General features: G+C 41.1%; 1 protein-coding gene across 3 annotated transcripts in view; it reads left to right on the plus strand.

Annotated features, from left to right (window-relative positions):
* Nucleotides 1–26,026, plus strand: part of LOC105499091 (nuclear pore associated protein 1) — a 564,120-nt gene that overhangs the window by 418,235 nt on the left and 119,859 nt on the right. The window contains exons 58-61 of one of the 3 annotated variants that reach the window (XM_071099379.1): nucleotides 3,783–4,024; nucleotides 4,924–5,101; nucleotides 24,047–24,168; nucleotides 24,613–24,756. The gene's annotated coding sequence lies outside the window, so the exon portion shown is untranslated. The other 2 variants (XM_071099380.1, XM_071099381.1) reach the window with 2 other exon arrangements.

Genomic DNA, 26,026 nt, shown 5'->3' on the forward strand with positions numbered 1-26,026 from the left:
ACAAGCATTTATCCTTTGAGTTACAAACAATTCAATTATACTTTTTAAGTTTTGTAAAAATATACAATTATTATTGGCTTTTATAGTTACCCTGTTATGCTATCAAATAGTATGTTTTATTCATTCTTTCTATTTGTTTTGTAACCATTAAACATCCTTACCTTCCCCCAGCCCCCTGCTACCATTCCCAGCCTCTGTTAACCATCCTTCTACTCTCTATGTCCATGAGTTCAATTGTTTTTATTTTTAGAAGCCATAAATAAGTGACAACGTGATATTTGTCTTTCTGTGCCTGGTTTATTTCACTGAAGACAGAGATCTCCAGTTTTATCCTTGTTGTTGCAAATGACTGGGTCTCTTTATTTTCTATGGCTTAATAGTACTCCACTGTTTATATACACCGTATTTTCTTTATCCAGTCATCTGTTGATGGACACTTAGATTGCTTCCAAATCTTAGCTGTTGTAAACAGTGCTGCAACAAGCATAGGAGTGCAGATGTCTCTTTGATATACCGATTTCCTTTCTTCGGGGTATATATCCAGCAGCCTACTGCTGGGTATATTTGGTAGCTCAATTTTAGTTTTTTGAGGAACCTCCAAACTGTTCCCCATACTGGTTGTACTAATTTGCATTCCCACCAACAGTGTACAAGGGTTGCTTTTCTCCACATCCTCACCAGCATTTGTTATTGCCTGTCTTTTGGATAAAAGCCATTTTATCTGGGGTGAGATGATGTCTCATTGTAGTTTTGCTTTGCATTTCTCTGATGATTAATGATTTTGAGCACCTTTTCATATGCTTGTTTGCCATTTGTATGTCTTTGAGAAATGTTTATTCAAATATTTTGTCCTTTTTGGTTTGATTATTTGATTTTTTTTCCTATAGGGTTGTTTGAGCTGCCTATATATTCTAGTTATTAATCTATCAGATGGGTAGCTTTCAAATATTTTTTCCCATTCTGTGGGTTGTCTCTTCACTTTGTCGATGATATCCTATCCTGTGCGGGAGCTTTTTAACTTAATATGATCTCATTTGCCCATTTTTGCATTGGTTGCCTATGCTTGTGGGATATTGCTCAAGAAATTTTCTCCTAGACCAACATACTAGAGAGTTTCCCTAATGTTTTCTTGTAGTAGTTTCATAGTTGGAGGTCTTCGATTTAAGTCTTTAATCCATTTTGATTTGATTTTTTGCATACAGCGAGAGACAGAAGTCTAGTTCCATTCTTCTGCATATGGATAACCAGTTTTCCCAGCACCATTTATTTAAGGGACTGGCTTTTTCTCCAGTTTATGTTCTTGGCAACTTTGTCGAAAACGAGATAACTGTAGGGTTGTGGATTTGTTCCTTGGTTCTCTATTCTGTTCCATAGGTCTATATGGGTATTTTTATGCCAGTACCATGCTGTTTCATTTACTAGAGCTTTGTAGTATAATTTGAAGTCAGGTAATGTAATTCCTCTAGTTTTGTTCTTTCTGCTTAGGATAGCTATAGATATTCTGGGTCTTTTGTGGTTCCATATCCTTAACATAATTTTGATTACTATTACTTTGTAGTAAGTTTTGAAATCAGAAAGTATGATTTTACTACACACAATTTGTTGTTTTTCAATATTATTTTGTCTGTTCTGGAATTCTATTGCATTATATATGAATTTTAGAGTAGGATTGCCAATTTGGGAAGAAACTGTTACCTAGGATTTAGCTAGGGATTGCATTAGATCTATTTGGAAAGTATTACCAACCTAATGATACTAAGCTTTCTGATCAATGACAGCTCAATGTATTTAATTTATAATTTTATTAATTTTGTTTGATATGTTTTGTAGTTCTCAATATGCATATCTTATACTTATTTTATTAAATTAATTCATAGGTATTTAACTTTTATGCCATTTTAAATGAAATGGTTTTTGAAATTTTGTTTTTAGATTGTTAATTGCTAATAAATAAAAATACAATTGATTTTGTATATTGACCTGTACTAAGCTGTACTAAAAGCCTGCTTAACCCTTTTTTCATTTTTTGTTATGTTTATTAGAGTTTTTATGACGTGTATAGACAGGATCATGTCATTTGTAGACATAATTTGACTTTCCATCCAATCTTACTGCTTCATACTTATTTTCTACACTGATTACCTTAGCCACATCCTCCAATACGGTGTTGAATAAAACTGTGAAAGTGATCTCCTTCTCCTATTTCTAATTTTACAAGAAAGTTTTTGAGCTTCTCAGAAAATTTAGGATATCATGTGAGCTTTTTTATGCTTTCATGGTGAGGAAATTTCCCTTATTTGCCTAAGTTATTGCATGTTTTTACAATGAATGAAATTTGAATTTGGCAAGTGCTTATTGCTCATCTTTTAAGATGACCATGTGTATTGTGTCCCTTATTTCTTAATGTAGTTTATGACACTAATTCTTTTTGTATGTTTAACCAAATTTGCATTCCTAAGATGTATACCTTGGTCAAAATTTATAAATTTTTACATGTCTGTTATTTGTTTTGATAGTATTTCCTTGAATTTTTGTGTTTATGTTCATAAGTCATATTGATCATAGTTTTTCTTTCTTGAGTAACTTTGTCTAGCTGTGGTATAAAGCTAACTGATAATTCACATTGGAAAGTGATCTATTCTTTGTGTTGTTCTTACTGTTTTTTATGTGAAAGGTCTAATTTTATTTAGCACAGAGAGAATTGAACACATAAAAAGGAGAAAAAATGTACATTTTTTCAAGATAATTTTCAGACGTTGCAAGCAATCATATTGTATAAGTAAGTAAAACCAAATCAGAGTAGTAAAGAGATGTAATTGGGCTACATAGATGGAGATTTACAATACACTAGAAAGGGAGAGAGGAAGGTGGGTGATAAATTACTATTTTTAATATGATTTTCACTGTTTTGCATGTTTCTTTCTTTAAATGCACTACACACAAGTATAGACACAAAAATATGGGTTGACAAACAGGTGTTCATTATTTAGAAGAAATAAATTTAAATTCTGGTATTTCTTTAAGGTCAGTTTAGTTTGTATGCTCAGGAGACCTAACATGTAGACATTTGAAGGGACATGTTTTGTGAGCCTTTATAAATATCTATAAAAAATAGAATATCAGAGTTTTTAAAAACTTAAAAGTTGAATAAAACAAAGATTTAAATATTATTATTAAAGTTGTCACCTATTCCCAGATGAGGACTTAGAGAAACAAACAGTTGGCAAACCAGTGTAGCAGGTGTCTTCCGTGAAGCCGGATGCACACCCTGGGAACTGGGCTGTTGCTGGAGCTGACACTACTGTGCTGCACGTCTGGCTACCACCAGTTGCCTCCCTCTCTGGGAAGTGGAATTTGAATTGCAGGTGCTGACGGCTGATGGAAGAGGGACAAGACCACATTATCTGAAAATTCTTGACTGGGTTGCTTGCTCCTCATTTCACTGCTGGGTGCCACAGGCTTGGGGTTAACTGTTTGTTTTCTGAAAAATATATGATAAATTAGTATGAATTATTTGAAGATGTAAAATCATTCACTGATAATCTCTTCTTGACCAAGTCAGGGATTTTTTTTTTTTTTTCAGAGACAGGGTCTCACTCTGCATCCAGGCTGGAGCACAGTGGCATGAATGTAGCTCATTGCAGACTTGAACTCCTTTTGCCTCAGCCACTTGAGTAGCTGGGGCCACAGGCACATGCCACCATATCTAGCTCATCTTTTTTCTTCTTTTCTTTTTTCTTCTCTTTTCTTTTCTTTTCTTTCTTTCTTTCTTTTTTTTGTAGAAACAGGTTCTCACTCTGTTGCCCAAGCTGGTCCTGAACCCCTAGCCTCAAGTAATCCTCCTGCCTTAACCTACCAAAGCACTGGGATTATAAGTTTGAGCCACCGTGATCAGTCCAGGGTAGGAAATGGAATCTTAACAACTGTCACATGAGCTTTGAGGGGATCCTTCTCCAGATGAGCCTTCACTTGAGACCTCAGCCTTGGACATCATCTACATCTGGATTCCTGACCCAGAGCAACTGTAAGTAATGTGTGTATGGTTTTGAGCCACCACACTATGTGGCAATTTGTTGTGCAGCAACTGATAACTAAAACAAAAGATAGTACATTTAGTTTATAATACTACCCTGGATTAGATTCTGGAACAGAAAAATGGCATTACTGGAAAACCTGGTAAACTCTGAAGAAAGTCTGTAGTTCACTTAATAGTTTTGTACCACTGTCAATTTATTAGTTTTCATAAATACACTATGGGTGTATAAATAAGATGTTAACATTCTAGTAAACTCCTGGGTATGTAAAACTAGCTGTACTATGTTTGCATCTTTATGTGTATGTAAAATTATTTTAAAATGAAATCTTTGATTTTTTATTTTTAATTAAAAAAGACAGGCATGCGTGTGTTATACCAGCTTCTGGGGAGGCTGACTTGGGAGGATTGCTTGAGCCCAAGAGTTCCACGTTGAAGTGAGCCATGATTGAGTCACTGCACTCCCTCTTAGGAATCAGAGTGAGATCATGACTCAAAAAAAAAAAATGGCCTCAGGGATGAATGGACATATAGGAAAAAAATAGCCAAGCACATTTCTTCTTATGTTTACCCTTCCGAACGTAAATGCATCCACTTCAGGAAGCCACCATCAAACTCAAGGAATGCTTGTCCGTATTGGACCTCCCCATCACACTCTTCATTTCCAAGTAACTTGCTTGAGTGTCGGTAGCCTCTGTTTTCAGAGTTATTTGCTTATGCCTCACATATCCCAGAAAGGGCCATTTTCGGATATCATTTAGGAGCGCATCTGCAGGATCCCACTGAACACGTTTTGACACAGTTTCTGGATGCCAGAGACCAAGATTGAGAAATGTTAGTGACAATAAATATAAATTATATTTTCATGTTATGATTTTTTATTAATACAGGCTTAGTTTTCTAAAGATAACTCGCCTTCAAGCCTTGTTGGAGTCCTGTGATAATTTCTTTTCACTCCACGTTCTCCATCAAGAATTTTGTGGAACTTTGTATTCTGTTGAATACCAGAATTATATCAGCAATTCCCAAGCCCCAAAGTCACCAAATGGGCATCATCGTTGACATCAGGTGGGTGGAATACAAAAAACATATATATATATGGTGGTTGGTGGTTGTGGCAGTTTCTACTTATCTGGACCTGGACAAAAAAATCTTTTCACACCAGAGTTTTGACAGCTGAGATTCAAAATAGGTTTTGCACAGGTGTGGAAAACCTGATAGAGGCAACAACAGGCCAGGTGTGGTGGCTTATGCCTGTAATGCCAGCATATTGGGAGGCCAAAGTGGGTGGATTGCTTGAGTCCAGGAGTTCAAGACCAGTCTGGGCAACATGGAGAAACTGTCTCTACAAAAAAATAGAAAAATTTAGCTTGGTATAATGGCACACACCTGTGGTCCCAGCTACTCAGGAGGCTGAGGCAGGTGGATGGATTGAGCCCAAGAGGTCAAGGATGCAGTGAGCCATGATTGTGTGCCTGCACTGCAGCCTGAGCAATAACGCAGACCCTCTCAAGAAAGAAGAGCGAGAGAGAGAGAGAGAGAGAGAGAGAAAGGAAAGAGGGAAAGAAGGAAGGAAAGGAAGGAAGGAAGGAAGGAAGAAAATATAACATATCCCCAACCCTCCAGCAGTGATCTAAGAGATAGACACAGGCTGAGTGGTGATTCTGCGTATGTGCTGGTTAAACAAAGAATCCCACAGCAGGAAGGACTCTCCACTCACCCCACACACAAGTTCCTGTTCAACACACCGCTACACAGCACCAGGGTTGTTCCCAGGGACCATGCCTAAAAACCCACAAAGACATCGGACTTCATTCTGAACACCCATGGCCATGTATAATGCTGACTTGTTTTTTTGGTCTATAAAAATGGGGTGTATTGTCTACACCACAGTAATAGTGACAGTGAGAAAATGAGCTCCTGTGGCCTAGAGACTTGGAAGAGACATTCAGCTTCATGGATGTCGTTTCTCATTCTTAGATGAGAATAACTGTTCCTGTTCCTTAGGTGGTGGTATTTGAGCATTTGTAATTGAAGAAAACTAACTTCTTTAAGCTCATACTTTATTACTTGAGACATGAGAGCTTCATTTAAGGTTCTCATTTTAAAACATGGTGGGTGCTTCCATTTATGTCATTTGAACTGGAGATACTATCATACTTAGGTGACTTCCCTAAGTTCCCCATGTTCAAATCCCTTTTTATCTTCATTTCAATGCATGTTTTCTAATCTATCATGATGAGGAGTGTGAACATCGTGCTTCACCAAACCAGGAAGCAATTAAAAAACAAAAAGCTAGAACGGCAAGTCATAAATTAGACATAAGTAAATGTCTATCAGGGTGATGGAGACTGGAGAGATGAGGTTTAAAAGAAAATAGGCGGCCGGGTGCGGTGGCTCCAGCCTGTAATCCCAGCACTTTGGGAGGCCGAGACGGGTGGATCACGAGGTCAGGAGATCAAGACCATCCTGGCTAACACGGTGAAACCCCGTCTCTACTAAAAAATACAAAAAACTAGCCGGGCGAGATGGTGGGCGCCTGTAGTCCCAGCTACTCGGGAGGCTGAGGCAGGAGATTAGTGTGAACCCGGGAGGCAGAGCTTGCAGTGAGCTGAGATCCGGCCACTGCACTCCAGCCTGGGCAACAGAGCGAGACTCTGTCTCAAAAAAAAAAAAAAAAAAAAAGAAAACAGGCACTAAACTCAAAGCTGTGCTAAATGATATCACAGGCACAGATGTCATCGTGTGGGACTCCAAGTTCCCAAACAACCTCTCTGACAGCACAAAAAATATGATTTCCCATAATAAAGTAAGCTACCAGGTTTCAGAGTGGCTGTCCTGGACACTACAATTTTCAAAAAACTATCATTGCAAACAAGCCAAATTATTAGACCTCTTCGTGAGGCAAGTACCCAACACTCTTTCTCCATCCACACTTTAGAGTGATTGGAAGTTAGAGTTCAATGGATGGATGACTCATATATTTGAAATCACGATTTCATGTTCACTTTATTCAGTCTCTCTGAAGCCTTAAATCTAGGTCAGGGAAACATTCATGTAACTCATTACAATTATGCTCCCTCCTCAATGGATTTCTAGGACCATCAGGTTTTTGTTTTGTTTTGTTTTGTTTTTGAGACAGAGTCTCACTCTGTCGCCCAGGCTGGAGTGCAGTGGCGCGATCTTGGCTCACTGCAAGCTCTGCCTCCCGAGTTCACGCCATTCTCCTGCCTCAGCCTCCCAAGTAGCTGGGACTACAGACACCCGCCACCACGCCCGGCTAATTTTTTGTGTTTTTAGTAGAGATAGGATTTCACCATGTTAGCCAGGATGGTCTTGATCTCCTGACTTCATGATCCACCCATCTCGGCCTGCCAAAGTGCTGGGATTACAGGCGTGAACCACCACGCCCGGCCAGGACCATCATTTTAAAAATTGCTTCAACATACGTAAAATAGGGATTTCAGTACTCCAGTAAAAGCTCTCCATTTTTAATAGTTAGCATTCCATGGAGGGCAGGTCTTTGCATACCTACCACCAAAATATGAGGAAGCCAAACAGCTGAAGACAGAGGCTGATACAACCAATCTCTCAGAAAGAAACATTCAGTGGGGATTTCTGGAGAGATGTTAGAGTCACACATAGGACTTGTATACCATGGGGAAGGAGTGTGTAGGAAAGCTGAAGTCTGCCTGTCAGGGAAAGGCAGAAACACCATGTGAATCTAAGCGCAGGATTCATAGTTGTGGTGGTTCTGACCTAAGGGCAGGATTGACAGAAAAATCATAATTTTCACAAGGAACAGTAGATGCAATAGAAATCTTATCCCCGCTGGGCGCGGTGTCTCATGCCTGTAATCCCAGCACTTTGGGAGGCCGAGGCAGGCGGATCACGAGGTCAGGAGATCGAGACCATCCTGGCTAACACGGTGAAACCCCGTCTCTACTAAAAATACAAAAAACTAGCCAGGCGTGGTGGCGGGCGCCTGTAGTCCCAGCCACTCGGAGGCTGAGGCAGAAGAATAGCGTGAACCCGGGAGGCGGAGCTTGCAGTGAGCCGAGATCGCGCCCCTGCATTCCAGCCTGGGCGACACAGCGAGACTCCGTCTCAAAAAAAAAAAAAAAGAAATCTTATCCCCTAGTGTGCATATAAAGGAAAAAAATATATACAGAAAGCTTAGAGGCAGTCCCAGAACTGGGAAAATGAGAAGTCAACATGGTGAGTTAGCTTTCAAGATTGAGTTGTTTTTGCCTCCACTGCTAGGTAGAGGGTAAATGGAGTTGGTCAGCTGATGTGAAAGTGTAAGTCTGTTTCCTCAGTAATCTATCGTAATAGAGAAGATGAGGCACCCCTGTTTCCAAATAGTCATTGGCAGTCAGGGAGAAAAGTGCCACATTCCCTTCCTCCTGTGATACACATGGAACTGAGTGCAGGTCCGGCTGATCTATGCATGCAAAAGCAATGACAAGGAGGACATGCAGGGTGACAGGAAAGTGACTTTATTTTCCAAATCCAGCAGTGGGGAAATGACTGGAATTATACCTCTATATACCAGTTCAAAGTTCAAAGTTTGGGCTGAGGGCAGAGGTTTAAAGAAAGGGAAGCATGACATGGGAGGCGTGCAGGAGCTGTGCAGATTCAGGGAGTCTGTGTCTTACTCCAATGTGTATCTTGAGTTGTGGTCCACCTGGAACTGCAGACTGATACCATCTCGATAGTGCCAGGTCATAGATACCCATCCTGAGGCAGTCTTCAAGAGAGAGACAATTCCACAGCTGGGCCTTTATGTTTGGTTCATTTAAAATTAGCCTCTGGTATTTTTTGACAGGCATATAGTTAGATAATCATGCATGGTGTGAGTTTAGCCAGCTAGGTAAATGTGTGTAAGGCACGGACGTGTACAGTGGGAAACCGAAGGGGGTGTGGTTCCAAAGTATATTTCAAGGTTCTACTTGAAGACTAAGGCAATGGTTTCTGCAGTTTGCTTCAAGGTTACATCTCGAGACTGGGAAGAAAATAAAGAGAAAGAAAACACTTAGATGTATTTTGAAGCTAAACGACTCGATTATACTCCTTCGCCATAAACGTCCATTCCATTTCAGTGGAAAGTGGGCAACAGCATTCCATCTAGCTTCTTCCTGCTGAGAAGCGGCACAGTTAGAGGGTATCAGATTGGAATCTGTTTACCTGAAGTTAGAAATATCCGTGGGTTCCCAGACTAATATGAGAATGTGTTGGAGCATTATGGTGTGGGGACACAAAAGTTTCTGAAAAAGTTTTTCCTGCATCTTCATACAGTTACTGAAAAGCAACAAAAACTGCAGCAACCAAACAGAACAGGAAGTAGAATACCAACTATACCATATATGAGAGTCTTTCGTGGACCTGGAATTCGACCAAACCATGACATTGTGGGATCCTGGTAGAGGACAGTTATAGCAGAAATATGAGTATTCAGTGCATGCATAGCTTGGGTTATATCGTGAGAATAATCTGGTGTGTATACGCACCATTCAGTCTTAATGCACAAGCGTCACACTGGGCTGCAGTTAGGATATCTAAGGCCAAAGGGTTCTGTAGAGTCACTTGTCCAATCTGCGAGTTTTTTCAGTGAGAAGGGTAATGTTGGGTTAGGTGTCATGACAGGCAGCAGCTCTATACTTAGAATCTCTACTTACGATTCTACATCTACGTTTGCTGTCTGGGAGGAAAAGATGGCTAGTGAGTAGAACCAACAGGGTGCCCATTTTTGATGGTGTTGTCTGGCCTTCACATTTTCCCATTTGTCAGAGAGAGAGTCCAGATGGGACAGGATGTGTCCTGGTAGGTAAGGGCACCCCCAGGCGTACCTGCCGGTCCAGTGGTAAGGTAAGTAATACCAGCTATGACTGCCTCAGACCCATAGCTAACTCCAGGAGAAAGGATAGGCTCCACCATGTAGCTTGACACTATTTTGCCATTCTAGCCACATATTATTAGTTAGTTGATGGGTTTAGCCACGTTGCTAAGAGGTAACCATCCCTTAGCCTGGCTGCTAGTGTGGGGTGTGTTGCTCTTGTGTTTTGGGATGCATAGAGGTGCATGACCCGTTGCCTGAATTTGCACCATCATCAGTCATCCTATGTTGTCATGTTCAGCATAGTCTATAGAGGGGGTGACATTAACCTGCTTACGAGCCAGATGGAAGATATGTTTCCAGGTTTCCCCAAAAGTGGAGCACTCATGGTGAGTGGTTCTGTAATCATAGATGGGAAATGGGTGAGAATTTTTACTCTTGTCCTGCGTATAAACATAACTCCACGTGCTCGAGGTGGTAGCTTTGATGTGCTTGGTTGTGCAATGGCAAGTCAGCAGGGGCACCCCCCCACAGAAAGGGGTACCTCCCCCACAGACCCAGCAGTCTGTTTTGTTTTGGAGGAAAGCCACAGTCTACACCCATTCATGTAGTTTCAGCAAAGATCAGGTATGTGCCTATTACTCTAGAATTAACTGAGAACTTCATGTTAATGAAAGTGTATTGCTTATCTCTCCTCCTTTTTCTCTTAATTACTTCAAATCTTTCCTTGGCTCACATAACCAGGTAGGCATCTGAGTGAAGCCCACCTTTCAGTCTTTGAAGGGACTCAGCCCTTTGTACTATATCCTGTTAGGGGGGCTACATTCCATCCTGGGATCGTTTGTAGTGCACAAGATGCATCCTTGTGTAATTTTCCGAAGGATATTTTGGAAGTGTGGGCTACTGAGATGTGGTTGCACTAGGCTGGCGAGGGCATCTCTCCCATAGTGCGTTCCTTTACGTAGATGTTTTGAGACTGGATAAACCAAGGCCTTGGGGAGTATCATCATCCTGTGGGTGTCAGTTTTCCAGGGAAATTGGAATCTCTTTAATCAAACCCCTGGTTCGGGCACGTTTGGGATCTTGTTCAGTGTAATGAAGTTTAAAATCTAGTAATTCCAAATGGAATATTCATGTCCCAGAATCTGTGCAACCCAAGCAGCTCATTTTGCAGCTTTGCCAGCTGCCTGGTTACCTTTGGTCATGAATTATCTCTCTGGTGTTGGGGAAGTGCATGATGGAAATCTGGGCCGGCAAGGCAATTGCCTCTGCTAGGGCCAGAATTTCTCTTGGGTGTTTACTATCTGTATTTTCTGATGGCAAGCAGCCTCCTCTGTGTTTCCACATCACCCAATGGGCGTGCATGTCCAGGAATGCATGTATGGAGTCAGAATAAATGTTTACTCCCTTTTCCTGGGACAGTTCTAAAGACTCAGGTAAGAGCAATTAACTCAGCTCTTTGTGCAGAGGTAGCTGCAGGGAGGGCACGGTCTTCTGTTACCCTTTTGGTCGTCATCATGGCACATCCGGCTCTGGGCACATCTTTCATTAAGCTGCTCCCATCAGTGTAGTTCGAGTCCAGAGCACTCATTGTCTAGTCTGACAGGTTCAGCTCCAATAAGCTGCATCGAGGATTTACAGTCCTGCTTTACCCAGGGTTGTGTTCAGTGGCTGAGAGCAGTGTGGCAGGGTTTAGAGCCATGGTGGTTTGTAGGGTGATATTTGGATCATGTGAGAGGATGGCCTGGTATCTGCCCATTCACCCCACAGTGAGCCAGTAGCCTCCCTTTTGTTCTAGCAAAGTCAGCACCTGATGGGGCATAAACATGGTAACTGGCTGTCTCAGAGTAAATTTTTCTACTTCCTGTAGGACTTCACAGTGGGCACTTTTGCCCAGAGGAAGGGGGGCCATCCCTTCATCTTTGGCCTAATTGTTTAGAGAAATAGGCCACGGATTATGGGGCATCTCCCAGCATTTAGATTAGCACGCCCAGACCTATGTTTTTTTCTCTTGGATGCCGAATTTGAACAGCTTCTGGGAATTTGGTATCCCAGTGCAGGGGCTGATATCAGCTTTTCTTTGATGGTATAAAATGTTTGTTGGCCTTTAGATGTCCAGAGAAGGGCCTCTGAGTCTAGTCCCTTTAGGGATTCATAGAGGGTTTTAGTCATTAGTTCAAACTTAGGAATCCAAATCTGGCAGAAGCTAACCCTTTATAAGAATCTCTGCAGTTGCCCCCATTCTCTGGGGCTTTATGGCTGCAACTGCCTGTTTTTGACCAGACCAGGTTCCTTTGGCCTTGCTTTAACCTAAAGCCAAGACAGGTTACTTTCTACTTACATATTTGGGCCTTCTTGGGAATACTTTGTATCCGTATTGTACCAGGTGATTTAGAACTAAGATGACCTCAGCTAAGCATTTCCTTTAGTTGTGGCTGGTATTAATTATCTATGTGTTGTAGCCAGACTCCTTAATCTTGTTGTAGGTCTCCTAAGTCTTTTGCCAGTATTTCCCCAAAAATTGTTGGTGCGTTTTTTTAACACATTGAGGCCCCACTGTCCAAGAGTATTGAAAGGTTGTTTTAGTCTCTGGGTTCTGTCATTTAAAAAAATAATAATAATTGTTGTGTCTTTTTTTCAATTGGAGGGCAGAAAAAAAGCATCTTTTAGATCTAGCACTGAAAAGCATTCATAATATCTATATATAGCAGTCAGTAGAGTGTATGGGTTAGACACCATTGGGTGACTATCCAAGACTGTTATTAACGGCTCTCACATCTTGGGCAAATTTATATTTGTTGAAGTGTAGCTTCCTTGCAGGCACAATAGGGCTATGACATGGGGATCTGCAAGGATGAGTCAATCCATCTGCTCAAATTTTTGCAAGACTGCATTTATTCCTTCTAAGGGTTCCTTTATTAATGTATACTGATTGTTTTTTGTTTTTTGTTTTTTTTTTGCCTCCCCCCAACCCCCATCCGGGGCACAGTAGCCCCTTCTTTTTTTTTTCTATATGTACTCACTGTGTATTTCTTGTTTTTCCTGGGATTCTATCTGCCTATTCACAATTACCCATTCTCTCATAGACTTCTGAGGGAAGATTCTTTCTTCTTAAGGCAAGTGAATAATATCTTAGTTGCATCTTAGTTGCTTGCTCTAGCAGGACCTGTAGCCGTAGTTGTTTCTCTGGGGAGAAATTACTTGAGTATTTAATTTTCATAATAGGTCTTTTCCCAGCAAGGGGATTGGGCATTCTGGCATATGGAAATAGCAATGCCTTAGGTCCAAACATTTCAGTTTGCATTCTAAAGATTGTAGGAAAGCCTTTTGTTGCATTCTTCTTGCAACTCCTATCACAGGTACAATCATTTTGGTGCTTTTTGCTCCTAAGGTGTTAAGAACTGAATAGTTTGCCCAGTATCAACCAGGAAATCAAATAACTTTTTCCTCACTGTCAGTCATACCCAGGGTTCCTGTGGGGAAATTTTCATTGTCTCTGAGGGATTAAGAAGAGCCCCCAGGCATCCCTGTCCCTGGTCAGAGCAGTGACCCTGCTCCATTTTTTGCCTGTGGGCTTTTTCTTTGTCATATTCCTCCTTTTTCTGGCCCCTTGTTCCTTTCTTTTGGGACAGTCATCCTTTCAGTGACCTTTCTCCTTACACTAGGCACACTGGCTGTGTTCCAGAGGCTTGCCTCGATTTTTCTGATGCAGAGGCTTCCTTGTTCATTCTACATTTATGGTTGCATCTTCTGTTTCTTTGTCTCTCCAGCTGGAAAGGGGTCATTCCTAGTGAGGCTTCCTGTCTTGGTACCCTCTTCCTGAGTCTAATCAGGATGAATGTTTGTGAATATTCCAGATGGGCCATGTCCCCTTATCAATTGGAACCCCAGTTAGGGTTTGCATCCAGAATGGTCCCTTCAGGTTTGGGGTATTTGGATTCATTCCATGGAGGCACCAAGACTCTTGATCTTCTTTTGCCCGCAGTCAGAAGCATATTTAGGAGAGACTACACATCGGCTCAAGTACACTGGTGGGTAGCACAGACACACATAGAGATCAGTCATTTTCTGGGGATCCATTCTATAAGGTGGTGATTTTCCGTTTCACAAGTTAGATGTTGAAAATGGGCTGGATGTCCAGTAATGTCTGACAGGTTGCCCACTCGCATCCAAGCCACCCATGGCCATCCTTGTAAATGGGAATTCCCTTGCTCCTGCCATGGCACTTCTTGCTAAACCATGTACCGTGACAAGCACTGGAGGGAGAGGCCATCTCTGTTCTCCCATTATACTGAGGTGGCAGAGTAGCTCCCTCTTATTGGTCTGATACCTCACTTGGTAGCATCAAGGCAATCAAGGCCAATGTAGAGGCCAGCGCTAAAGGCCTTGTATGGCAGTACCGCAGTGGGAGCTGTTAGGGGTGGAGCAGAGGCCAGGTGCATTCTGGCTTTGGTGGTTGGAGCTGCTAAAACAGCTGGGTGTTGGACATTTAAAAGTCCTAATTCTTATTCATTCCTTTCTGCCTGAGTTTGGCTCTCTGGCTTGTGAAGAGCCTTTTTTCCATTCTGTCCTTTGGTACAGCTAGCAGTTGGCATCTTCTCTCATGGTATGAATCCTGATTTTCGAAAAGCATGAAGTCTTGGACACACGGTATTTTTTTCTAATTTTCCAGACTTCTGACAAAATGAGTCTAACTGCATTAAAGACTAGTATTGGTTACATCCATTCAGAGGTCAAAATTTATAACCTAACTTGTCCATAGTCCAAACAGCACTGCAATAATAGACCATTTTTCTCTTAGTCATGGGCTCATAGCTCTAGGCTCTACAGTTAGCTAGGATATGCTCCAGGGGCTTCCCAGAGGGGATAGAGACCTTGTTTCCCCTCCTGGCTTGGTTTCTATATCCATACTGCTCACCCCCATTGAAACAGTGATGACAACTTTTATTTGTTGTCTCTCTTCCGTTCTGCACTGCTCATAGCCTTCAACCAGAACTCCAGGGTCGGAAAGACTTTTCTAGCTTCATATAAGTGTTTTGTTTAATTTAGGAGAGCTAAATAATTAAACATGAGGCCAAAGTACATAAGAAAGTGGCAGTCTTTTATTGCAAATATGCGCTCACTCTCGGGCGAGGTTCTCTGGTCCTCAGGTGTGGGGGGCCAAGGAAGTCGCGCCGGTGCTCTCGGGTGAGGTTCTCCGGCCCACGAAAACGGGGGTCGAAGAAGTCACACCGGCTCCAGCCGGCAGCGGACTTTTATGCATTGGTACTGGAAGGGGGAGGGCAGTGGGCAGGATAAGGGCGTGATGGGGCGTCTCCATAGGCATGGCCGGGTAAGTTTCGATCTCTTCGGATTGACATCACCTGGCACATGCTCGGTTGATCTGCATCTTCCCAGTGCGGGCTGCATTTTCCCGCGTGCAGGAAAGTTGGTGAGGAAGAACCCGGAAGCAACATGGATTGTGCCTTCTTGTTCACCTTCCTCCATCTTGTCCTCTCTCCCTCACCCAAACAATAAGCAGTGCACTTAATACCACCCATGGTCCTAAAAGGAACACTTGTGCAAATCTCACCACACAGCTGGGACAGCCAAAGAGATCAGAGAAGAAACTCCTTGGGCAGGCTGGTGATTAGCAGCAGCTGGCACAGCATTCCCCGCCACCGCCCCCTACCCTGGTCCACCAGCACATCAACTTCATCCCCAGTCCACGTTCTGCTGTACTTAGTAACCTAGTAGAGGGTAACCGAATGGCAACAAATTAAATGGTAAATTAGGCAGACAAAAAGGGCAGAGGGGTTGGAGTCAGGACTGCCTAAACACTTATTCCGTATGCTGGTAAGCTTTTTGTTTCACATAAACAACATTAAGCACCATAAGCATGGTGGCAAGCGCTTTAGATAACCTATGGAATAGTTCACATGCTTCTTTTCTCCATGAAAACTGGCACAGTTAGGAGAAGTGCTCCAGGGTCCTGAAAAGAGTGACCCCTGCTGGGGCAGTGAGGGCTGTTTTCCTCCAGGGCTGGATCCTGGATGGAGTGGGCTCCTTGCAGAGGAAAGGAGGAGGAGGAGGAGAGAGAGACAGAGATGAGGGCCTAAATGTAGATTTTGCACACTTTTACAGTTGCAGATTCAGACTGCACAGGCCTGAGCAGATCCTCACCAAAGGACTGGGTAAAAGTCCTGAAACCTCATCTCAATTTCAGGTGCCCTCGCACCAATCAGCTGACTCCAAGTGGAGCAAAGCCCAGGTCTTGACTTAGATACAGATACTATACACACCCAGATGACGTCACAATCAGCTGTGTCTAAACAGAGCAGAGTTCAGGTGACATCACAGAACAGGCAGAGGCAGTTCAGGATGTATTCTGGTTGCCTTACCCAGCTCTGAAGGCTGTCAGCCTCTTCAGATGTCACTTGCCCCGTGGTAGGAAGCGTAGTAGGCAGCTGGTGCAGTGGCAAGAAGAGAAAGGAAGTTCCCCAAGACAAAGACATCTCGGCAGGTAACGGGAATTTCCCTAGAGCCCCAGTCATGGGATCAGCTCGCTGGAAGCAGGTGGCATTTCTGGGTAGTTTCTTTCCCTTCCAGTGGCCTGAATGGGTACGCCTTGGTGTGCTTGTGTGTCTGATTGCCCCATTCATCGGAAACCTGACCGATGGTTTCAGGAACTCTGAGTGTGTCGTTCCCCTCTATGTGTCCATGTGTTCTCATCATTTAGCTCCCACTTATAAGTGAGAACATGCAGTATTTGGTTTTCTGTTCCTGTGTTAGCTTGCTAAGGATAATGGACTGCAGCTCCATTCGTGTCCTTGCATAGGACATCATCTGGCTCTTCTTTATAGCTGCATAGTATTCCATGGTGTATATGTACCACATTTTCTTTATACAGTCTGTCGTTGATGGACGATTTAGGTTGATTTCATGTTTTTGCTATTGTGAATAGTGCTGCAGTGAATATATGTGTTCATGTGTCTTTATAACAGAATCATTTGTATTCCTTTGGATATATACTTAGAAATGGGATTGTTGGGTGAAATGGCAGTTCTGTCTTTAGGTCTTTTAGGAATCACCACACTGTCTTCCACAATGATTGAACTAATTTACACTCCCACCAACAGTGTATAAGTGTTCCTTTTTCTCCACAATCTTGCCAGCCTCTGTTATTTGTTTGACTATTTGTTATTTGTTATTTTTTGACTTTCTAAAATGGCCATTCTGACTGGTGTTAGATGGTATTTCATTTTGGTTTTGATTTGCATTACTCCAATAATGAGTAATGTTGAGAAGATTCAAATAAATACAATCAGAAGCAACAAGGGTGATATTACCACCAACCCCACAGAAATATAAACAACCATCAGAGAATATTATGAACACCTCCATGGACATAAACTAGAAAATCTAGAAGCAATGGAAAATTCCTGCACAAATACACCCTCCCAAGACTGGGGAGGAACTGAATCCCTGAACAGACCAAGAATGGCTCTGAAATTGAGGCAGTAATAAATAGTGTCAGTGACAAATTTTTTAAATGCCACTTAGAAAATGTACACATAATTTTGGTCTATTCAGCACATATATTTGTAACAATCTCTTTTAGGAAGGATGTTAAAATATTTTATTATTTTTTCTCATTTAGCTTAATATTTTAAAAATATTTTTCTGCTGGCAACTATTTAGATCTCCATTTTCATTGACATAGTCAATAATTTACCCACCTTTCTATTAAATAATAGCAGATCAACTGATATGTATTATTTTATACTGAACTTTGGCACTCTTGACATAATTCATATATGAATAGTCATCCAAATGTCTTGCCCATCCCAGTGAAGATGGGATTCATCAGCCAAGATTGAACAGGAATTTGCTCACTTGAAAGCAGCAAGCAATACAAAAGCAAGAAAAGGGTAGAAGAAATTCAGGAGTCCCACAAGCAGATGAGGATTTATTTAGGGCCTGAGAAGGTGCAGGGACCCCTCATAGGGGCCTGTGGACCACCCCAAGCATGGAAATAAAGGAAAATCTTGAGTCCATTCACAGAAATACCAGGCACCTCTCTGCCTCTGAGAAGTACATGAGCCACTTGATAAGCAAGAAGGTAATAGTAAGTTAAAACAGTAGCAAGGAATTGAGAGTCATGAGAATATGGGGTTCCCCATAGAAACTAAAAATCAAAGCTTAACATATGTCCCTGAGTTTTTCAGAAACCTGCGCCTCTACCAAATGGATCCACTGGCACATAGACCTCAGATAAGGGGGATTTATGAAATGAACTCTGCCATTCTTTATTCTGAATTTCTTCCTGAGGGCTCTACAGGATGTTATGTCTATGAGCCAGACTTACCATTATTTTCTGCTGATCCCAAATTTTCTGACGAATTTTAGTTCTTAAATAATTACAAATCAGAAAATCTATGAATCCCCCTATGACCTGTAAGCTTCCACTTCAAGATACTTCATCCTTTTAGGCTGAAACCAATGTGTAACCTCAATATATCAATTTACGACTGTGTCTAACCCCTGCCTCTGTGTCTTTAAAATCCCCTACCTGTAAACTGTCTGATAGTTTTGGTCTTTATTTTATTTTATTTTATTTTATTATTTTATTGTTTTATTTTATTTTTGAGACGGAGGTTTGCTCTTGTAGCCCAGGCTGGAGCACAGTGGCTCCATCTCAGCTCACTGCAACCTCTGCCTCCTGAGTTCAAACGATTCTCCTGCCTCAGCCTCCTGAGTAGCCAGGATTACAGGTGGGTGCCCCCATGCCCAGCTAATTTTTGCATTTTAGTAGAGATGGGGTTTCCCCATGTTGGCCAGGTTGGTCTCAAACTCCTAACCTCAAGTGATCCGCCCTCCTCAGCCTCCCATAGTGTCGGGATAACAGGTGTTAGCCATCATGCCCGGCCTGTCTGCGTGTCTTCTTAAATGTTCTTTGATACTCCCATGCAAACTTCATGATGTTCTCGTGTTTCTCAGATTGTACCATGAATTTATTCTTGCTATCCGATCCCCCTGCCCTTGTTTTTTTGATGCATTCTGTCCTTTAAGTAGTGCATTTAGAACACTGACATTTAGCTGGGTGTGGTGGCTCACGCCTGTAATCTCAGCACTTTGGGAGGCTGAGGTGGGTGGATCACAAGGTCAGGAGATGGAGACCATCCTGGCTAACACCGTGAAACCCCATCTCTACTAAAAATACAACAAATTAGCCGGGTGTGGCGGTGGGCACCTGTAGTCCCAGCTGCTGGAGAGGCTGAGGCAGGAGAATGGCGTGAACCCGGGAGACGGAGCTTGCAGTGAGCCAAGATGGCACCACTGCACTCCAGCCTGGGTGACAGAGCGAGACTCCATCTCAAAAAAAAAAAAAAAAAAAACCTTGACATTTAAAGTGATTATTGATATTAAAAATCTACCAAAATTTATTACTAACTTTATTTGTTGATTTGTCTTTGTTCCTATTTTTGTATTTCACTCATTTTCTACCTTTTGTTGTTTTGAGCACTTTATATCAGTTCATCTCATTTCTTAGCATATCTTTTTTTTTTTTTTTTACCTTTTTAGTGGCTAATCTAGGTAATAATTTTATTCTCAATCTAACAACGGCTTGTTAAACACAATAGTAGTGTGAATATATTTGCTTAGGTATGGTTAAATATGTATCATTGTGTGTGTGTATATATACTATATATATACATACAAACATGTGCATTTATGCTTAAGTGAATAACTGCAATGAGTGACAGAAGGAAAGAATTAGGGTTATTCTGTTACTGTAAGGTGTTCATACTACATCTTAAGTGATATTGTTACTTGAAAGGGGGCTTGGATTAGTTAGAAATGTGAATTGCAAACTGTAGGGCAGCCTCAGTTCCTTGCTGGCTGTTGACCAGAGGCTGCATTCAGTTTCTTCCCACGTTGACTTCTCCCACATGGCAGAATGCTCTATCAAAGCCATGAAGTCAAAGAGCTAGCAAGACAAAAAAAATAACAAATTTACATAACATAATCAATCGTGTGACATCTGATATTCTTGTATTATTGTGTTGTGTGAAAGCAAGTCACATTTCATGCCCATAGTCACAGGGAGAGGATTACAATACACGGTCATGCACCCTGGCAGGTGGGGATCACTGGGCACCATCTTAAGGTCTACCAGCCACATCAGGTCCTGTCTGATGTGCAACAGTTTCCCAGTCTTCATTTATCTTGAAGAATCTTAGCCCTTATGAAAAGAACTGGTCAGGTATTTTATAGGAAGCATCACAGTGTGGATTCACCTGATGATTTCTCATTATTTGAATAGAATTATAGACTTATTTTGAACACCTTTATCTTAATTTGAAGACAATAAAAACTGAACAATATATTATTTAGAAATATAAACCTAGACATAAAAATAATATAAAAAGGAAATGACAAATAGAAAACTGAAAATAATAGTAACCTTAATGGGGGTAAAAAATGCCATGAAATTGCGGAGATGCACATTTGGGGCATCAACAATATTGATAATATTGTTTGTTACGGTCAGCAGTGAATTTTAAAAAAAGAAAAAACTTTTCTATTTTACGTTAGCTTTGGACTTACAGAACAGTTGCGTAGTCAGCATGGAGAGTTAACATGTAACCAACACAGAGTTTCCATTTTTATTAACCTCTTATATTAGCATGGGTATTTGTCACAATTAACACACCAACATTATGCGTTCTCATTCACTGATATCCACATATTAATCAGATTTCTTTTTTTCCTACTTAATGTCTGTTTTCTGTGCTAGGATCTCTTCCAGGATAACACATTTAGATATCATGTCTCCTTAAGCTTTTTTTGTCTCTGCAGTTTCTCTGAATGTCCGTGTTTTTCATGGCATTGACATCCTCCATTTGGGATTTCTATGATTGTTTTTACTAACAATTAGACTGAAGTTGTAGATGTGGAAGAAGAAGAGACAGGGGTGAGTGTAATACTCATTATACCATGGGCATCTATTATCAAAATGCTTTTTGCCACTATTGATACTAATTTGAGCACCTAGATGAGGCAGTGTGGGTCCAGTTTCTCCACTGTGAAATTAATTTTTACCCCTTTCCATGTCGCACTTTTTGAAAAAAAAACATCACTATGCACAGCGCATACTTAACAAGTGGGGAATGACTCTTCACCTCCTTAGGGCAGAACTTCTGTAGTATCGTTTGTCTTTCATTACCATAGGCAATGTATCTGTTCTCCAGCATTTATTTTACATTTAATTAATCAATTATTTATATTGTATAGAATATTAGGCAAATAATAAATCTTTATTTCCACTGTAATTAGACTAGTTCATTGTATTGTTCAAATTGCTCTCGTGCTGGTCATTAGAAGGCCATTCAGTCAGCTGCTTTACTACTTTGAAATACCCATATTATTGCTATTTGATTTGGTTTGTGTAGTGTGTTGGTTGGTTGTGTTGTTTACCTTTTTCTTACTTTCTGGCACTACAAGGTACTTAATAGTGTTGATTCCCTACCATTAACCATTTTCCCCCAAATTCCTAGTTCCTTTTTTGGTGAATCACGTTAGAAACAAAGTTCTCGGCAGTGGTGTTCTCATTTCTGCTAGGCGTCTGTTAATTCTGTGCTTTGTCATCTGACAGAGCAAAGGATTATATGTATATATGTAACTCACACTCACATATGTATATGCATTTCTACATTTCTCCATTTATAGCTATATAAATTTCAGCATGAATTCATTTTTTTTTTTTTTGTTTTGAGACAGAGTCTTGCTCTTTTGCCCAGGCTGGAGTGCAATGGCGCGATCTCGGCTCACTGCAAGCTCCGCCTCCCGGGTTCACGCCATTCTCCTGCCTCAGCCTCCTGAGTAGCTGGGACTGCAGGCACCCACCACCACGCCCAGCTAATTTTTTATATTTTTAGTAGAGATGGGGTTTCACCGTGTTAGCCAGGATAGTCTCGATCTCCTGACCTTGTGATCCGCCCACCTCAGCCTCCCAAAGTGCTGGGATTACAGGCGTGAGGCACCGAGCCTGGCCAGCATGAATTCTTATTAATGTTTCCAGCACCCATGATTTAATTCAAGACTACATGAATCAATTTCCCCATTCCCACTACTTGTATGTAACCTCCCACACTAGCAGTGAGACAGTTGGCCTCCTTTATGTAATCAATGAGTCCAAAATACATGCAGAGTAGTTTTAGAATTGGTAATGGTAATTCATACCCCCACGGGAAAGAATGTTTCTAACTAAAGTAGAGAATGTATGTACAAATACTTTGACATTTAAACTAAGAATCTCTCCTTATTTTTTATATTTCTTAGGTTGGTCCCCTTTGCCCCCAAATGTCTATTTCTTTTTGACAGTATTTTAAATGGAATTGTTTTCTATGTTTTACTTTAGATTAATTGACAATATATAGAAATACAATTGATTTTTATTGCCCTAGTATACTAAAGTGTTACTGAACTCATTTTTTGCTTCTAATCTTATTTTAGTGATTTCTTTAGGATTTTCTGTACACCGGATTATGTCATTTATGAATAGAGATAGCTTAACTTCGTCCTTTTCATTCTAGAAGTATTATATTTATGTTGCTTGCCTAATTACCCTGGCTACATGTTCCACTACAATACTGAATAAAAGTAGCAAGAGCATATATCCTTGTCCTGTTGCTAATTTTTTGAAGAAATTACTGAAACATTCATAATATGGTATGTTGTTGTGTGAGTTTTTCATAGATACCTTTTATCACTTAAGAAAATTTCCTTCTGTGCCTAATTTGCTCGGCCTTATTATCATGAATGTGTTTTGGACTTTTCAACTGCTTATTCTTTATCTTTAGAGATAATTATGAAGCGTTTGTCCTTCATTCTATTAATATAGTGTATTACACTAATCATTTTTGTGTGTTTAACAAAACATATTTCAGGGACAAATCACTGCTCATAATGTATATTTTTATTAGGTTACTGGTTTATTTTGATAGTATTTCCTTCAGAATTTTTGCCTCGGTTTCATGGGGCATATTTGTCTGTCATTTTCCTTTCTTGAAATCTCTTTGTCCAGTTGTGCTGTTGGGGAAAACGGGCTTCATGTGGCGCGTTGGGAAGTGTTCTCTATTCCTCTGTTTGTTTGTTTTTTTTCTTGAAAGAATAGTTAATAAAGGATTGTTATTAATTCTCAAAGGGGTTAGAATAATTCATCAGTGAAGTCATCTCAACCTAGAAAAAGATTGAATCCTACCAACACTAACATGAGCTGGGAAAGGGATCCTTCCCCAGGGGAGCCTTCACTTGAAACCTCAGCCTGGGTCATCTGACCCAGAGAAACTGTTAACTAATATTTATGTGTGGGTTGGAACATCTAAGCTGTGTGATTATATTATACAGCAATCAATAGGTAATATGACTGACAGTAAATGTAATGAGGGTATCCTGTATTAGATCCTAGAACAGGAAATGACATTAGTGGAAAATCTGACAAAATATTAAGAAACTCTGTATTTTAGTTAATAGTTTTGTACCACTGTCAGTTTCTGAGTTTTCATAAATATATTATGGTTACATAAGTTATTAACATTTTGGGAAGCTATAGATTATATAAAACTGCTTTATGTTTGCAACTTTCTGTAAAACTAAAATTATTTTCAAGTAAAAGTTTTCTTAAAATGTATTATTTAGGAACAAAAAAAATACCAACACAGATGGACATAAACAACAAGAATCCTTGGATCAGAGGATGAGTGGAGACGCGGGAGTGAAAGGCACAGTAGCTTGCCTTATTATCCCCCGTTCCTACACAGGGCACCTGCTTCAGAAAGACACCGTCAACTCCAGGGGCTCTCATTCATTTTCTTCTTGCCCATCACGTGCTCCATTACGCAGTCACCAATTCATACATCAGTAACCACTTTTTCAAAGAAAGGTGCCTGCCCCACATAAGTTAGAAGGCCTTATTTTCAGGTACTTTGTGGTCGTGTCTTTGTAGGATCTCACTAAAGACATTTTGGAAGACATGACTTCCAGACAAGATTGAGAAACACCAGTGATGGGGAACATAAAATTTCCGTATTAGGAGTGTTTCCTTAGTTCAGAGATTGTTTTGTTCAAGTTTTAAAGTTTTTTTAAAGCCTTGGAGAATACCCTATGATAATTAAGTTCTCTTTATTATGCAGACTTCATCGTGAATTCATGGTACCACACAGTCCCCTGACGCTCACATCATGGATTTATTTTGTCCAGTGAGAGGCCCAAAAGCTTCAGCATAGACAATATCATCGTGTAGAAGGTTAACTCGGTATGAAAATAGAAGCTTATAATCATGGGGTTGTAGGCTAATTCCTGCTTACAGAGACCTGAAATGAACCTTTAGACACCAGGCATATGAAGGTGAGGCATGTTAGTGATACAGAGTGTATTGTGCAGAGGTGGAAATAGCCTAATAGAAAAAAGGAAAAACAGCACAGTACAGTGTACACCAGCCCACCACGTAGCAATCTAAGAGATGGAACCGGGCTGAGTGCTGACTCTGCATCTGTGCTGGCTAAACAAAGATCCCCACAGCAGGGAGGACTGTCCCCTCATCCTCCACACAGCTCCCCGTTCACAGGCCACACCACTTCACGGGAGAGCACCAGGGCTGTTCCAGGAACGATGCCCACAAAGCTTTTACTAAGCCATGGGACTGCATACCACACTCCCAAGAACATCCACAAAGTCAGGACTCCTTTTGCTTTTTCAGACCGTGATCACGGGCTACATTCTCCATACCAACTTCATAGCTCCTGTGAGAAAATAAACTCCTGCATCCAGGAGGCGTGGAGTAAGAGACACAGCTGACTGGACCATATTCCTTACTTCCAAGAAGATTGTAGCAGTAATTCAGGTACTATTATTTGGGGGCATTTATTTATAATTCAATAAACGTCCTTACCCCTCTGAGCTTACAATTCACCCCATAGGAAGGACAGCCTCATTTATATTGACAATCTTAGGCCGCGCGTGGTGACTCATGCCTGTAATCCCAGCACTTTGGGCGGATCACGAGGTCAGGAGATGGAGACCATCCTGGCTAACATGGTGAAACCCCGTCTCTACTAAAAATACAAAAAGTTAGCTGGGCGTGGTGGCGGGCGCCTGTAGTCCCAGCTACTCGGGAGGTTGAGGCAGGAGAATCATTTGAACCCAAGAGGCAGAGGTTGCAGCGAGCTGAGATCATGCCACTGCACTCCAGCTTGGGCAACAGTACGAGACTCTGTCTCCAAAAAAAAAAAAAATTGACAATCTTAGTACATGGAAGTTTGCTCTTTTCATTTTATTATAAGAGGAGTTTCTACAAGGTAAGTGACTTGTCAAATCCCATTTTTTCTATTCATTTCAATGCATGCATATGGTCTGTTATGTGTGCTGTGAAGACAACATTCATGACCACATTATTTTGGAAAAAAAAAATCACCAAGTGGCAAGCCATGAAGGAGATGGAAGTAGCTGTGTATAAGGAGAGACTCATCTCTAGGAGGCAGGAGGGTCAATGAGTTCTGAGTGCCCAGAGTTAAGATAGGAAAGGTGAGAGACACAAAACTGTGCTACCATAATATCCCAGGCACAGAAGACACAGGGCTGGGCACCGAGCTCCCAAACACTACCACCATAGCATGGAAGTTACGATTTCTCACAATAAACCTGTAAACCACCTGGCCACATTGTACTGAGGCTGGATTGGCCACTGGAATTCTCGAAAAGATGCTATTGAAGACATCTCATTGTCTGACCACATCATGAGGCCTGAACCCAACCCTGTCTCCACCCTTTACTCTGAATAGAGAATACAGTTTAAAAGGAGCATGACTCCTATATTTGAAATTAGGGCTTCCTGTTCACTGAATTGAGCCCTCGTAGAAGCCAAAAAACTCAGTGCAAATATGCTCAACATTCTAAATTATAAATTATATGAGTTTCTTCTTCATGCAGTACAGTCTTCAGGGAACACCAAGGCCTGTTTCATTTTCCAAGTATCAGCAGGTGGAGTTGACAAGAGTAACAAGTGTTCAGAGCAAAGCATTTCATGGCGACTGTAATGTGCCTGCGCCAGCAACAACTGCTTACAGTGAGATTCACACGACCCTCGTTCATGAGATAGGAAGAATAAAAGGAGA

The sequence above is a fragment of the Macaca nemestrina genome, chromosome 7, assembly GCF_043159975.1.
Source record: "Macaca nemestrina isolate mMacNem1 chromosome 7, mMacNem.hap1, whole genome shotgun sequence".
Taxonomy (NCBI): Eukaryota; Metazoa; Chordata; class Mammalia; order Primates; family Cercopithecidae; genus Macaca; species Macaca nemestrina.